Raw genomic sequence first — 17,722 nt, 5'->3', positions numbered from 1 at the left:
GACGGAGTTTAATAAAGTGAAAATGTTTGATAAAAAAATGTAAAGGTTTGAACCCACCAACTCTAACATAAACAAAGACCTTGCCTGAGTTTTGTTACAAGCCTCACCAGGTTCTCTCTATACTTGTTTGTGTTTTGCACTAACTTGTTAGACTGACCTAGTTTTATGTTACTTGGCGCATTCTGCAGAGTGAAAAGCTACTGTGGTTTTTATTTATTTATTTATTTGTTTTTTTAAAGAACTTATGAAGAAAGAAACTTGATTACAATGTTACTTCATAGCCCACCTAATGTGCTTGAGTTGCAGTGCAAACATACAGTTTTAATACGGCTGGTGTTCATCCATATGTTAAACTGTATGGTGTTTGTTTAGTATCTTCATCATAGATGGTGTTATAACACTATTCTGCCTGGGGAAAATAATGGTTTCTAATACCAAATTGTTACAAGTGTCTGACCTAAGTTTTGAATCTCTCTTATAAAGATGTGAGCTTTTCAAGGTGGGTTGGGTTGCATTGTGAAGAAAAGCTTTTCAAACAGTCAAGCTAGCATGCTCCCTACACAAGTACAGTCAAACACCAACATGCTAAATGTGCCACTTCAGCATGACAGAGAGATGGGATGTGTGCAGGTAGAGAGCAGATGGTTTATACACTTGATTTTTGGTGGTAGTCGATACACATGATCATGGTTCTGTGTCCACCTAAATCCGAAAATCATGGGTAGGAAGCTTAACAGAAATATCAATATGATCAAATACATTAACTTAGCAACAGTGCAACTAAAATAGAATTGACTGAATAAGATGTCAAAGCCAAACCATGAAATATAGTTACATCATGTTTAGGCATGTACCCACATCACTTGGTCCCCTTGATTCGTAGGAACCATTCCCAGATTCTGAGAACCACAACAGTTTTAGGTAATTGATATGGGCCAGAGAAAGGTCAAGAAAATGAAAAGCATCCGGCCGTAGCACCATCAATACTCACCTTCTTCCAGGCTCAGACGCCCCCAATCGGCTCTCAAGAACGACGGCAGCCAGAAGATCGCCGACAACAAGATGGCGACACCGAGGATGAGCGCGGCCACACACTAGAACCCGACGAATCTCCCGATCCGGCACCGTGACGGACCAGCATTTCCTTCGAAGAGTGAGGGAGATCGAGAGAGAGAGAGAGGGTCGAGATCGGAAGAGGGAGAGGGAAATTGAGGGAGATTGAGGGAGAGGGAGATCGAGAGAGAGAGAGGGTCGAGATCGGAAAAGGGAGAGAGAAATCGAGGGAGAGGGAGAGTGAGATGGAGATCGAGAGAGAGGGTTGAGATTGGGAGAGAGAGAGGGAGACGACGGTCTGCGAAATGAAGTTTTAGGGCTTCTGGCGTAAGAAAATAGGTTAAATCAATCGGTAGGCTGCGTTACAAATAGATTATCGTACCTCTTGGGCCTTGTAGGGTCCACTGAGAGGTACCTAACTGAATCCATACCATCCATATGTTTTAAAATAAAATAATAAAACAACATAATAAAAAGTAATAAGATCCAATACTCAATTGGGACACTAATAAAACAGTGGAAATAACAAAATAAGTAACCTTGAATTGAGTACGGTAGAGAACCGTTTCCAACCAAAAACGGCTTAAAGCCGTTTCTGAACCAAAGTCTCTGCCGTACCATAACAGCGTTTCTGGTGTAGTGTCTACGTGGGGGAAACAATCTGACGTGCATGGAATCCACACCGTCCATCATTTACGTCATCCCTTGTTTGGTGTTGAAACCAAAAATGTCAGGATCATTCAATACTCAGCTGCGCCACGCATAAAATTTTACTTTAAAACCTCTAAATTCACATGTTATGGCCCACTTGAATTTCGAATACTGTTATTTTTGGTAATTCTCTCATTCTGCTGAGGCAAATCAGATGAATGGATCAGATTGCATATAAACACCATGGTGGGCCCAATACAAAACTAATAGTAGGCATCGCATGTCATCTTTTGCCTAGGGTGTGGCCTGCTTGGCTTCTGGGTGCTTATGATATTAGGTTTCCAAGGTGAGAATGATGTAGTGTATCTGATGGACGGAGTGGATCTTCTAATCCGGCATGTTCATCAAGTGGGTTACATAACCGTAAACCTCTAAATTAAACACCTCTTTTACCCATAAAACGCCAAAGCTTGTGGGGCTGGCCATGTTGTATATGCGAAATCCACTCTATCCATCAGGTTTCGTAGGACCTTTGGCAAAAAAAGAAAAATAAGCCAGACCTACAGCTCAGATGGGCCACACCATAGGGAACAATGGGATGGATGCCAACAATAGGTTTGCGTGTGGGGCCACTGTGGGTGTGTATCATTCATCAAACCCATTAATCAGATGTAACTCACCAAGATAAAGAGATAAATCAGCCTGCTCCACAAATCAAGCAGGCCACACCATGTGAATGGAGAGGTTTTAGGAGCAGAATTGCATTGTTCCCATCGGTGTGGCCCACTAGATTTTTTTATCAGGATGAACATTTGTATATACATTTCAAATAAAGCTGCTACCTAATGGGCAGAATGTTCTTACACATTACAATATGGTGGGACCTGCATTGCTTAGGTGTTTCAAGCAGCTGCATTAATGGTCTAATTAGGCTTTAATTTTTCTTCTCTCCAATCGAATCTCCTGTGGATTATTGGTGCTGGTAAGACTATCAAGGAGCTGGACTAGGCCGGGCTGCGGCCTAATCTCAGCCCAAAATCGTCTAGGCTAGCCCATTCCTCGCCCATGTCCAAAAGAAAATCCCAAGTGTTGACCATGAACGGTACAATATAAGAACAATGTATTGAATGTATATGGATTGTCCTCTTTTTTTTCACAATTTTAGCAAAGATACAATCAAGTAAATTGAAATCTTATGGAGGATGATTTTAGCTTTCAGAGCTTTTACCATTCGAGTTAGTTACTACTTTCTGACAGGGAAATACTGACGTCCCCAATGCATCCAAAGCTTTTCAATGGCAAGTGAACACACTCAATCATCAATCTGGATGGTCCATTAATCTTATTGGGAGATAGCCATGGTGCATGATTTATGCTGATTGAATGATCCTAATCCTTTGAATGAATCCATTTTTTTAAAGCCACCTCTGTTTAAATAGATGTTTCAAGATTGTTGGACCTACCTTGTGTCCTCATTAAATCTTGATTGTCTATTTTCCATGCTATTGATCAGATGTTTAAGATCATTGCATTGGTGTGATTTTTGCACCCTCGGTTGCCCATATTTGTATGAATGGATGCATGGTCCAATTCGAAAATACTGGTTGCATTTGTTATTTAATAGCTTTGGGGAAGTTGCCGTATTTATTTATAGCATTGCGATCTTTCTAGTATTAGTTTCATTCTAAATGGGCCATTGGCTTAGTAATCCAAGCCATCAGTTTACTAGGTCCTACTATGTATGAACTCTACCTTAAAATCTCTTGGATAGCCTGACCTCTTGATTTGTGGCCCAAAAGTAGACCGAACCTGGGGCTATTATTTGAATAGTACTGGTGTGTTATGAGTACTTTCAAAGGCCAGACCTCAGCATTAGGCCACATCGTGAATAGGCAGCTAGAATGGCCTTAAACAATGAACCGGGCGTTGATAGCATTGTCCTGGCCTAGATTGTAGCAACCCGACTGAGTTTTCTCCAGCTCCCACAGCACCCATGACAGGCTTTGATCTTTCAAATGTATCTTGTTTCCATGTTTCCACTTTGGAAGTTCACTTGCTAGTGAGGTCAGGCAACTCAGTTGGTCCTAACTCGAAACTCTTTAGGTGTGTCATCCTGCATTTTCCCACACCATAGTCTAAGAGTCCTGTATACATAGCAACTCTTATCTAATCCTATTGATGTTGGGATCTGGCCTTCCCCTCTAGCCTGTCATGTACCTGCAAAACCAAATGACAATGAGGGCGCTGGCCGTTTTAGCGTAGAGGTCCTACTGACCGAGGTCGACAACTGAGGTTGATGGCCAAGGTTAGGCTCAAGTTTTGAGGTTAGGGCCTTTGGTCAAGGCCAGGTCGGCGTTCATAGTTGTTCATCGGTCGGGATAGTGGGATGTCAGCTAAGCAACCAAGGTCAACGCTCACGGTCGATGCTAGGGTTGGTTGCGGAGGTTGTGTTCAGCATCTGAGGCTGAGCTCTCACCCAACCTCTTCACCTAAGTTGTTTGCCTTATTGTTTCTATCTCATTTTAGTTGTTTGGTCAGTCTAGTTTTACCCCTAACAAATCCAAGAATAAGAAATAGAGAATTAATTAAGACCTTTTGTTTCTGATCTTATTTTACAATAAACATACTTTTGTAAATCTATTTTTTCAATTACTTTTTCATTACTATTATAAAAAAAAAAAAAAAAACACTCTTATTTAAATAAGCACATTTGATAAAATATTCAAATTTATAACTAAAAAAGTTCTTACTTAAATAAGAACATTTGATAAAATATTCAAATAAGAGCTTTCTTTTAAGGTTGTTTTTATGATTTTAAAATTTGTAACAATTCCATTATAATCAATGTACACCGTTAAATTTGCTAGTTATTGATTGGATAGCTAAAACTATCCAATCGAGAAGAATGGACAACCAAAGGTGGGACTCACCTTCGATGTGGGCCGTCTATCATGTGGGCTGTTCACTCCCCAAGTATAGGGTTGTGATGTAGTAATAAAGTCGGTGAGACCGAGGTCGAATCCCAAGGGACTGAAACCTGTACGTTACCTGAAACTAGGTAGAAATAGAACTAGCCTTAGATGAAATCTAAATCAAATATAAATTGATGAATGATGGTGAGAGATTAATGTAAAACTTAAGAAATTCAGAGGAAGAAAACTAGGGATTCAGAGGATCCACTTGTAGAGGTCAGGGAGATCTTATGCCTGCATCAAGAATCATGGAAATTAAACTAAACTTACTTGATCTAATTTTCACGAGATGAAAGGTATATGAATTAGAATGGAATCCATCACCAAACCATGCCCAGGAGACAAAGTCAACAACAGAATTAAACTAATTACTAACCAATCAGATGATTATGAAGGTTAGGAAGGATACCGCCATCCAACCATGCCGAGGAGACGATGGCGAACAACAGGGCTTCCTGACGTCATAATCAAAATAAGGAAAAGAAATACTCAAAACCATTGCAAACCCATTGTAATTTCAGTCACAACAAGCCATTAAAAACTAAAAATATTCCCCTAATAAAATTAAATCAAAAATCCCTTCAATCTAAACAAAAGGTACATGCATCAAGTTCTCCCATCACGCTACAAGCTTCACCTCTTAGCCCTAGTTAAGAGGTTCAGCCACACATAGACATAACGGGGCTTATCTCTTAGAAAAATAAAGTAGAAACAAAAAGGAAAAAAAAATAAGTACAAACTCTACTCCCTTTCTCTCTCTATCCACGTTCAAGCCGAGCCCCCCTCATTAGATCCCCTCCTCTCTCACTCTTTCTCCGTTTTATAGATGAGAAGCTTTGCTAGGAGTCGGTGCATGTGCGTAAATCCTTACGCAGCAACATCTTGCGTATCACAAAGAGCTTCTTTCGGATGAAGATCACGTCCACCTTGGAGTTCGTCTCTACATTCAACAGGTCGGGTCTAAGACAATTTTGTCTGGGCTTCCTGATGGACAGTGTGGATCGGAGAGATAGCTCATCATGGTGGCCCACAACCGCCCGCAAAACGCGGACAGCTTCCAGTTTCCGCGAACATAGCCGCAGGAAACGGAAATTTCCGTTTTCGATGGGGTCCACTTAGCGACTTCACACCTCATCAAAGCCGGCGATTGGCTCTGTGGGGTTGATTAAGCACATAATTCTGATTTTGAAGAGGATCTGACCTTTTGGTGGGCCACTGCGTGAATCAACGTCCGGTGAAAGCTTCAGCACTAACGATCTTATCTGTATGCATGATTGCAAGAAAGGTAGGGGTTTTGGTTAGAATTCTTGTCTGGATACAATGGACAATCCGGATTGGCCGTCCGATCACGATCAAGAAGTTCGTATGGCCCACGGTGATCGGTCATCCGTTACGCACGTATGTGCGTGAGGAGTTATGCTGGGATGCTCGGACGACCCCTGATCATCTCTAGAGAAGAGATCCACTCCGTCCAATAGACTCATGTCGAAAAACTGTTCGATCATGGGCGTTTTTGTATTGGATTCGGTGTGACCCACTGAGTTTTCAGTAAACCATCTGAATTGTGTTTGCATGGTGAAAAATCAATCATGCTACTCTCTTCAAATTATCTCTCCTATGTCCGCATTATCTGGGCTGTTGGAGTCTACTGAACGGTCCAGATCGGCCTGAAGACCTCAGATGGTGGCCCACTACAAGATCACAGCTACTCGTTCCTTGAAACAGAGCCTTCTCTGTTGTGAGCAGCAAGTTGCGGTCAAACAGCGTTTGACCGCTCATGTTAGTTCAGTGCACAGCGCGTGCACAGTCGAATGTGCACTCCTGGCATGTAAAGTGGGCCCCATATTGATGTATATGTGAAATCTGATCCGTCCATCTGTTGTCCCATCTCAGTTAAGGGATTGAGACCAAACATGAAGTATATCCAGATGTTAGATGGGCCCCAAATTGGAGATTAATGGGCTGATCTGTCCGTTGGCCCATTTTCCAAGATCTCCAATGGTTGAAATTTAATATGTACGGTTTATTTATATCTCCCAGGCCATGTTTGAATTTTCGAGACAATCAGATGGCGGGAACTATATGATCTTGCATTCTTCACCAAGTTCGGGCCTCTTTAACGTGAATGGCTTGATTTCCTCAGATCCTTGGCATGTAAATTCTTCAGTCTTGGTTCTCTGGAGTGTGTCCCTTGCTCTGGTGACTTCGGAGTGTCAAATTCACGCTTTTGATACTATTTTTCAGTCCACGCTCCTGATTACATCCTGCAATAAAAACACAATTAAAATATAACATTAAGCATTATCATGTACGTAAAATCAGGCAATAACTGGGGTCTGATATGTAATATTTGACCCTCAACACAACCCCTAACCAATATTTTGCTAGTCCCAAGCAAAGTATGCGAAAAATAAGTTGAGAATTACAGGACAATTTATATGAACTCGAGTGATTTTTGAAAAACAAATCAAATACTAGAATTTTAAGATTCATGAATGTTGGCATTACTTTCTCTTGAAATCAAGCTCACGGTAAAATTCATAATCAAGTTCAAATATTAATCCAGTAATTAGAACAATTATAAACATCGAGTTCCATGGGTGTATAGTGTAATCACGGCTCACCATTGTTGAGAGATCTAATTGTCAAATTTCTATGATACATTGATGATCGAATGAGCATTCAAGACAACCAAATCCTAAACTAGAAATTGCCTTACAATTCTCTTTTTTTTTTTTCTTTTTTTTTTAATTCTTCCAGCTTTTAATTTTTCCATCGAGGGGAAAGGGAATCGCATCCACACCTATAAGGAGCAAACCTATGTTGAAGATCGTACACCCAACCCTTTCCTGATGACAACTGTTTTTTAGCTGGGTATTCTTTTTCTTTCTTTCATTCATTCATTCTTTCTTTTTTTTCTTTTTTTTAATATATTCTTTGTATTGAACAAGATGGACAATTCCCCAGGTTGGTTCCTTCCATGCTTAATGATCACCAATGTTACAATTCAATATCGAACTGAAACATTAATGTGCAAGCGAGATGTGTCCTGTGAATTCATGACTCAATCAATGTTTATACTTCTAATAATGGATTAAAAATTCAAACTTAGCTATGAAATCTAACAGATAACTGAATTCAAGAGTCATAAATTACCAACATCATGTATTTTGCAATTCCAAGTGTCATAGATGGCCATCAAAATCACTTTGAATTCATACAAAATTTCAGAAAAATTTAAAATTTTCACAATTTTCGCTCAAGACTAAGAAAACCTGATTAGGAAACCTAATCTCTCACCCCCAACCTAAAATCTACATTGTCCTCAATGTAAAAGAAATAAGCATGCAATGCACATGGGACAATGAAAATATAAGAGGAGTGATGGAAAGATAGTACCTGGATGAAAGAATCAAGAGGCTTTCCAAAGATATCTACGTAAGAGCGGGTCAGCACAAGAGAGAAACCAACAGAAGTAAAATAAAAATAACAAAAATAAAATCCTACCTACACCACTTTCGCAGGTGCTCTCGATTGCATTTAGCATATGCAACAAGCCTTTAAACCCCTAGGTTGCCCCTAGTGGACGAGTTGTAGTCTCGTGATGGTTTGCAGCAATGTTACTCACAAACATTTGAACTAACTAACTAGGAAAATGAAACAGAATGAAAAGCTGGTTTGGCTCCCAGGAGCGTTAAGTTTACCGTTTATCCTAAAACAGCATAAAGGAAACTATCCTAGTCCTATGAAAACAGGAAACCTACCTATACCTCCATCAGACTAGGAGATCAATCCTGGTAAACAAGATCAGTCAGAGATATGGACATGTCCTCTGAATCAAATTTCTCGACAAATGGCTTTAAGCGATGTCCATTTACTTTAAACTTATTGCCATTGTCAGGATCACTTATCTCAACGGCCCCATGAGGATACGCAGTGACCACAATGTAAGGGCCAGTCCAACGAGAACGAAGCTTACCTGGAAAGAGATGTAATCGAGAATTATACAAAAGAACTTTCTGACCAGGTGTGAATGATTTTCGTAGGATACGTTTGTCACGAAACGCCTTCATTCTGTCTTTGTAAATTCTCGAATTCTCGTACGCATCGTTCCGGATTTCTTCAAGTTCATTTAATTGAAGTTTACGTAGCGAGCCAGCGTTATCCAGATCGAAATTCAGATTTTTGATCGCCCAGTATGCTTTATGTTCCAACTCCACAGGCAAGTGATAAGCTTTTCCATAAACAAGTCTAAAGGGAGACGTTCCAATAGGGGTTTTAAAAGCAGTACGGTATGCCCATAAGGCATCGATCAATCGGATTGACCAATCCTTATAATCAGGGTTAACCGTTTTCTCTAGGATATGTTTGATCTCCCTATTGAAAATCTCAGCTTGTCCACTTGTTTGTGGATGGTATGGGGTGCTCATCTTATGAGAAATACCGTATTTCTTCATTAAGCTCTCGAATGGTCTATTACAAAAGTGTGAGCCCCCATCACTAATGATGGCTCGAGGCATTCCGAACCGCGAAAGGATGTTCTCTTTTAAGAATTTAATGACCGTGCGATGGTCATTATTTCGGCACGGAATTGCTTCGACCCATTTAGTGACATAATCTACGGCGAGCAAAATATATAAATTTTCAAATGATTGGGGGAATGGTCCCATGAAATTGATGCCCCAGCAGTCAAATGCTTCTATGATAAGGATGGGATTCAAAGGCATCATATTTCGATGGGATAATGCTCCCAATTTTTAACAACGCTCACAAGCCTTGCAAAACTCATGAGTGTCCCTGAACATAGTGGGCCAATAAAAGCCACATTGTAAAATCTTGGCCGTGGTCTTTTTAGCAGAAAAGTGACCACCACAGGCCTATGAATGACAGAAGGAGATGACACTCTGATACTCGTCATCTGGCACACATCCCCTTAGAATTTGGTCTGGGCAATATTTGAATAAATGTGGATCGTCCCAGAAAAAGTTACGTACCTTGGTAAAGAATTTCTTCTTATCTTGTGCAGTCCAATGCGTCGATATGGAACCTGTGACAAGATAATTGGCAATATCAGCGAATCAAGGCGAATGGGAGACTCTGAACAGTTGTTCATCAGGGAACATGTCATTGATATGGGTCGCCTCAGGGGAATCAGAGGTATTAAGGCGAGACAGATGATCGGCCACTACGTTCTCTACTCCCTTTTTATCTTTAAGTTCCAAATCAGATTCTTGGAGTAGAAGGATCCATCGTTTCAGGCAGGGCTTAGAATCATTCTTAAAAAGAAGATACTTAAGTGTCGCATGATCTGTGTAGATAATGATCTTGGATCCGATCAAGTAGGACCTAAATTTATCCAAAGCGAACACTACGGCTAGGAGTTCCTTTTCCGTAGTCGAGTAGTTCACTTGGGCAGAATTTAAAGTTCTACTTATAGGGCCTCTTATCTTTTCTTTGGCCTAGAACCGCTCCAAGAGCATAATCAGAAGCGTCGCACATAAGCTCAAAAGGAAGACTCTAATCGGGTGGTTGCATGATAGGTGTAGTGGTTAACATGCCCTTAAGCTTGGTGAAAGCTTCCTGGCATTGTTCAGTCCACTCGAATGGTGTGTCCTTTTACAGAAGATTACATAAGGGACGAGAGAGGAGACTAAAGTCCTTTATGAATCGTCTATAAAACCCTGCATGTCCTAAAAAGGATCGCACATCTCTGATGTTCTTGGGTGAAGGTAGGTTAGAGATAAGATCAATTTTTGCCTTATCCACCTCGATTCCTTTAGACGAGATAATATGTCCAAGGATAATTCCCTTATGAACCATGAAATGGCACTTCTCCCAATTAAGTACCAAGTTATTCTCTTCACATCTTTTCAGCACACATTTAAGACTCTCTAAGCACTCGCTGAAAGATGAACCGAAAATAGAGAAATCGTCTATGAAGACCTCTAGATATTTCCCCACCATATCAGAAAAGATACTCATCATACATCGCTGAAAAGTGGCAGGGGATTACATAATCCAAATGGCATCCTTTTGTATGTAAAGGTGCCGTAGGGACATGTAAATATAGTCTTTTCCTGGTCCTCAGGGGCGATTTCAATCTGATTGTAGCCCGAATACCCGTCAAGGAAACAGTAATAGGAATGACCAACTAGCCTTTCCAAGATTTGATCAATGAAGGACAAAGGAAAGTGGTCCTTCCTCGTGACGGTATTCAGCTTCCTGTAGTCAATGCACATTCTCCAACCAGTAGTAACTCTAATTGGCACGAGTTCATTATTAGCATTGGCTACGATGGTGATCCCGGACTTCTTAGGAACCACCTGAGTTGGACTCACTCATTGACTATCGGATATGGGGTATATGATACCCACATCTAATAGTTTAAGAACCTCGGCCTTAACCACTTCCCTCATGTTTAGATTTAGTCTACGTTGTAATTGCCGAGCGGTCTTAGCATTATCCTCAAGATAAATGCGGTGAGTACAAATCGAGGGGTTGATTCCCTTGAGGTCCACTATCGTCCATCCAAGGGCTCCCTTATGCTCAATGAGAGTAGATATGAGCATACTCTCCTGTTCTTTCTCCAGGTGGGCAGAGATCACCACCGGGTATGTCTCATCTTGACCTAAATAGACATATTTCAAATCAGAGGGCAAAGGTTTTAGGTCAAGCTTTGGTGACTTGAGGTTAGACGATAAAGGCACTACATCAGTTTGGGGCAACTCTTCAAATTGTGGCCTCCACCGGTTAACTTCAAGTACCGGTGCAGTATCAAGCAAGGCACACGTCTCCCTAATCATGTCATCATCAAAATCATGGGAGTGGGCCAGGCACGTCTCTAGAGGGTCAGAGGATAAGGTCAGAGGTGTCGTATCTTCCACTAAAGAGTTAATCATGTTACTGTCGTGGAAATCGTCATCATCCTCTAAGTTTCTGCCGTTATTAAAAAAGATGTTTGACTCTAATGTCATATTCCCAAAAGACATAGTCATGACACCATTCCTGCAATTGATAATTGTGTTTGAAGTGGCAAGGAATGGGCGACCAAGAATGACGGGGATCTAAGTGCTCATGTTATTGATGGGTTCAGTGTCTAGGATGATAAAATCTACAGGATAGTAAAATCTATCAACTTGGACCAACACATCCTCAATTATCCCTCTTGGTACACGAACAAAGCGATCAGCAAGTTGTAGTGTAGTTAGGGTGGGTTTTAATTCACCAAAACCTAACTGTTTGTATACCGAGTAGGGAATCAGATTGACGCTCGCTCCTAAGTCAAGAAGTGCATGATCAATTCGATGGTCCCCGATTACACATGATATGGTTGGGCTACCAGGATCTTTGAATTTCTGTGACACGTCTTGCTTTAGGATGGCACTCACTTTCTTAGTCAAGAAGATCTTCTTTTGAATACTCTGCCGTCGTTTGGTCGTGCATAAGTCTTTCAGGAATTTGGCATATGAAGGTATCTGTTTTATGACATCAAGCAGAGGAATGTTGACTTTCACTTGTTTTAACACCTCTAGGATATCCTGAGAGTTAGAGAGATTTTGGTGCGACCAACCATTAGGGAAATGGAGCAATTGGTTTTTCTAGAAGTTTCGATTCTAATTTTTGTGGGGCCTCATTAGATCCATTATTGTTGTCCTCTTCTGGTTCTTGAGGCTTTTCGGGCCTAACTGGAAGAGTTTTATCAATGATCTTCTCACTCCTAAGAGTGGTGATGGATTTAGCATGCCCCATTTGATTTGAAGAGCTGGGATCACTTATCTCGTATTGTGGTTTAGGATTGGGGAGCGGTTGTGCAGGAAGCATCCCCTTTTCTATAACCGTCATACGTGAATCCATCTTTTGCATAAAGTCTCGCATTGCATGGGTCAGCTCTTGCATGGAATTTTGAACCGGTTCTTCTTGAGGTTTCCCTTGATTTGGATTTTGATTGAAGAAACTTTGAGGGGTAGCAGTTTATCCATTTCTCCAACTAAAGTTTGAATGATTTTTCCAACCAGGATTATACGTATTAGAGGTTGGTCCATTGAAAGGTCTTTGATAATTATTTACAGCATTGGATTGTTCATTCAACACTTCTCGAAAGGTGGGTATTGTAGGGCAATTTTCAGTTGTATGAATGTTGCAATCACAGATGTCGTAAACACTTTCATTAACCTTATCCTTCTTTCCTTCCATGGCCTCAACTTTTCTTATGAGCATAGTCACTTTATACTTGAGATCATCCTCTTCTTTCAAGAGATACAATCCACCTTTCTCTTTTAATTGAGTTGGCCTAGACGTGGTGTTCGATTTTGGGTAATAATCCCATGATTGTGTTTTTTCAGCAAGACTATCGAGGTAATCCCATACCTCGTCGACATTTTTATTAATGAATTCTCCATTACACATTGTTTCAACCATTTGGCGCATGGAAGATGTCAGTCCATCATAGAAAAAAATTATAATGCGCCACGTTTCAAAGCCGTGTTGTGGGCATGAACTGACCAAATCCTTGAACTTTTCCCAACATTGGTAAAACGTTTCATCCTCCTTTTGGGTGAAGTTCATGATTGCTTTTCTAAGGGTAATCGTTTTATGATATGGAAAAAATTTCTTTATAAATTCCCTTTGCATATTATTCCATGTGCCAATGGATCTAGGACGCAATGAATGTAACTACGTCTTAGCTTTCTCTTTTAAGGAAAAAGGAAAGAGTCTCAGCCTGACTGTGTCCTCAGACACATTTTGAAAATATAAAGTGGCTCTGATCTCATCAAACTCTTTCAAATGTAGATATGGTTCTTCAGATTCAAGCCCATGGAACTTAGGAAGAAGTTGGATAACCCTTGGCTTGATGTCCATATGTCCTGTATTTTCAGGAAAAATCATGCATGAGGGCGTACTCACCCCCGCTGGTTGTAAATAATCTCGTAAAGTACGTGGCGGGGGTGCTTGATACACCTCATTCTCATCCTGAATGTCCTCCACCCTAGGTTGGGGTAGAAGAGGTTGGTTTTCAGCCATCACTTCAATTAACTCAGGGGATTTCGAGTGATGTCTAGTCCTGCGATGGATAGTCAACCCCTCAACCAATCCTCCTTCAGTCAAGAGACGTCGAGTGTTGTCACGGGCCCACTTGGGCATGAAACACTCGCAGCCCTCAATCAAATTCAAAACCTAATCCTAAGAAAGGAAAAGAAAATCTAAAAAGAAAGAGAGGTTTGGAAAGAAGTTACCAACTTGGAGTCCCTAAGTTAAAAACCTGCAAAATAAGACAAAATAAGTTAGATTCTAAAAAAGAGAAGAAAAATCCTTAAAAGAAAGATAGCAGTAAACTGATTTCTAAAAGAAGGAATTTCTAAAAGAAAGTGAAAATTTCTAAAATAAATTAGGAAAGTCCTAATCTAGAAAGTAAGTTCCTAAAAGAGATCTGAAAAATAGGAAGTAGAGAAAGAGCTTACCGAATTAGAAATTTCTATCTTAAAAACCTACAAAATAGGGAAGTTAGTTTCTAAAAAAAATTCCAAAAATAAATTAGGAAACAAAATTAGATTCTAAAAGAGCAAGAATTAGAAAGTTTCTAAAATAGAAAATCTAAAGAGCTAAAATTAGAAAGTTTCTAAAAATGAAATAAAGGAAAGATGAGTTAGTTTCTGAAAATTAGAAAGAATTTCTAAAAAGGAAAATAACTAACCTAGTTTCTAAAAACAAAAGAGGAAAGTTTCTAAAAATAAACTATTTCCTAAAAATAGGAAAATACTAGAATTAGAAAATTTCTAAAATTCAAACCCTAATTAAAAATAGAAAAAGTAGAGGAATTAGAAAGGGATTACCAACTTAGAAGTTTATGTTAGGGTCCTACAAAACATGAAACAAGTTAGTTCTAAAAATCGAATAGAAATAAAAATCCAAAACTAAAGTTAGTAAAATCCTAATCTTAACTAATCCTAAACCCTATTAATTTCAGAGAATCGCAACCGTCAATCCCCGACAACAGCGCCAAAAATTGTTCACTCCCCAAGTATAGGGTTATGATGTAGTAATAAACTCGGTGAGACCGAGGTCGAATCCCAAGGGACTGAAACCTGTACGTTACCTGAAACTAGGTAGAAATAGAACTAGCCTAAGATGAAATCTAAATCAAATATAAATTGATGAATGATGGTGAGAGATTAATGTAAAACTTAAGAAATTCAGAGGAAGGAAACTAGGGATTCAGAGGATCCACTTGTAAAGGTCAGGGAGATCTTATGTTTGCATCAAGAATCATGGAAATTAAACTAAACTTACTTGATCTAATTTTCACAAGATGAAAGGTATATGAATTAGAATGGAATCCATCACCAAACCATGCCGAGGAGACGAAGTCAACAACAAAATTAAACTAATTACCAACCAATCAGATGATTATGAAGGTTAGGAAGGATACCGTCATCCAACCATGCCCAGGAGACGATGGCGAACAACAGGGCTTCCTGACGTCATAATCAAAATAAGGAAAAAGAAATACTCAAAGCCATTGCAAACCCATTGTAATTTCAGTCACAACAGGCCATTAAAAATAAAAAATATTCCCCTAATAAAATTAAATCAAAAATCTCTTCAATCTAAACAAAAGGTACATGCATCAAGTTCTCCCATCACGCTACAAGCTTCACCGCTTAGCCCTAGCTAAGAGGTTTAGCCACACATAGACATAACGGGGCTTATCTCTTAAAAAAAATAAAGTAGAAACAAAAAGGAAAAAAAAAAAAAAACAAGTACAAACTCTACTCCCTTTCTCTCTCTATCCACGTTCAAGCCGAGCCCCCCTCGTTAAATCCCCTCCTCTCTCACTCTTTCTCCGTTTTATAGATGAGAAGCTTTGCTGGGAGTTGGTGCATGTGCGTAAATCCTTACGCAGCAACGTCTTGCGTATCACAAAGAGCTTCTTTCGGATGAAGATCACGTCCACCTTGGAGTTCGTCTCTACATTCAACAGGTCGGGTCTAAGACAATTTTGTCTGGGCTTCCTGATGGACGGTGTGGATCGGAGAGATAGCTCATCGTGGTGGCCCACAGCCGCCCCCAAAACGCGGACAGCTTCCGGTTTCCGCAAACAGAGCCGCAGGAAACGGAAATTTCCGTTTTCGTGGCTGAAGTCGGTGGGGTCCACTTAGCGACTTCACACCTCATCAGAGCCAGCCATTGGCTCTGTGGGGTTGATTAAGCACATAATTCTGATTTTGAAGAGGATCTGACCTTTTGGTGGGCCACTGCATGAATCAACGTCCGGTGAAAGCTCCAGCACTAGCGATCTTATCTGTATGCATGATTGCAAGAAAGGTAGGGGTTTTGGTTAGAATTCTTGTCTGGATACAATGGACAATCCGAATTGGCCGTCCGATCACGATCAAGAAGGTCGTATGGCCCACAGTGATCGGTCATTCGTTACGCACGTATGTGCGTGAGAAGTTACGCTGGGATGCTCGGACGACCCCTGATCATCTCTAGAGAAGAGATCCACTCCGTCCAATAAACTCATGTCGAAAAACCGTTCGACCATGGGCGTTTTTGTATTGGATTCGGTGTGACCCACCGAGTTTTCAGTAAACCATCTGAATTGTGTTTGCACGGTGAAAAATCAATCATGCTGCTCTCTTCAAATTATCTCTCCTAGGTCCGCATTATCTGGGCTGTTGGAGTCTACTGAACGGTCCAGATCGGCCTGAAGACCTCAGATGGTGGCCCACTACAAGATCACAGCTACTCGTTCCTTGAAACAGAGCCTTCTCTGTTGTGAGCTGTTTGACCGCTCATGTTAGTTCAGTGTACAGTGCGTGCACAATCGAATGCACAGCGCGTGCACAGTCGAATGTGCACTCCTGGCATGTAAAGTGGGCCCCATATTGATGTATATGTGAAATCTGATCCGTCCATCTGTTGTCCCATCTCAGTTAAGGGATTGAGACCAAACATGAAGTATATCCAGATGTTAGATGGGCCCCAAATTGGAGATTAATGGGCTGATCTGTCCGTTGGACCATTTCCCAAGATCTCCAATGGTTGAAATTTAATGCGTACAGTTTATTTATATCTCCCAGGCCATGTATGAATTTTCGAGCCAATTAGATGGCGGGAAATATGTGATCTTGCATTCTTCACCAATTTCGGGCCTCTTTAACGTGAATGGATTGATTTCCTCAGATCCCTGGCATGTAAATTCTTCAGTCTTGGTTCTCTGGAGTGTGTCCCTTGCTCTGGTGACTTCGGAGTGTCAAATCCACACTTTTGATACTATTTTTCAGTCCACGCTCCTGATTACATCCTGCAATAAAAACACAATTAAAATATGACATTAAGCATTATCATGTACGTAAAATCAGGCAATAACTGGGGTCTGATATGTAATATTTGACCCTCAACATGGGCCCACCTTTTATGTCCACAATCCATCGGCCCACGTTTGATATCGATCATCCATCATGTGGGGTCTACTATGTCTATGATCCATCTGATGGGGTGCGCCTTCGATGTGGACCATCAATTATGTTGGGCTACCTTGGGTATGTGTTGTCCACTATGCAAGACTTTGGATGTGGACCATCCATCATGCTGGGCCATACTTTGGTGTGGGCCTCCATCATGTGGGGCCACTTTTGATGTGAACCATCCATTATGTGTGGCTACTTTGATATGGACCATCTATCGTATGAGACCCACCTCCAAATATGGATCATTCATCATGTTAGCCCACCTTTGATGTCAATCATCCATCATGTGGCATACCTTCAATGTTAAACAACCATCATCCGGTCCCTCTTTGATGTGAGCCATCCGACCCACCTTTGATGTCCACCATCCATCGGCCTACCTTTGATGTCCACAATCAATTATCCCACCATTGATGTCGATCATCCACCATGTAGGCCCCCCTTTGATATGGTCCATCCATCATTTGGGGCCACTTTTGATGCCCATCGTCCATCATGTGGGGCAAAACTTTGATGTAGGCCATTGTGATCAATTGTGGCCCACTACTGATATCCATCAATCATGTTGAGCCACCT

General features: G+C 40.7%; 1 non-coding gene across 1 annotated transcript; it reads left to right on the top strand.

The window, feature by feature from the left end:
* The first annotated feature begins 13,152 nt into the window (after window positions 1-13,152).
* On the top strand, window positions 13,153-13,259 carry LOC131254562 (small nucleolar RNA R71). Its single transcript, XR_009175681.1, has one exon. It is a non-coding gene; the product is annotated as a small nucleolar RNA R71 (small nucleolar RNA).
* The last annotated feature ends 4,463 nt before the right edge of the window (window positions 13,260-17,722 follow it).

The sequence above is a fragment of the Magnolia sinica genome, chromosome 8 (genome assembly GCF_029962835.1).
Source record: "Magnolia sinica isolate HGM2019 chromosome 8, MsV1, whole genome shotgun sequence".
Classification (NCBI taxonomy): domain Eukaryota; kingdom Viridiplantae; phylum Streptophyta; class Magnoliopsida; order Magnoliales; family Magnoliaceae; genus Magnolia; species Magnolia sinica.
This window is presented reverse-complemented; position numbering and strand designations above follow the sequence as displayed.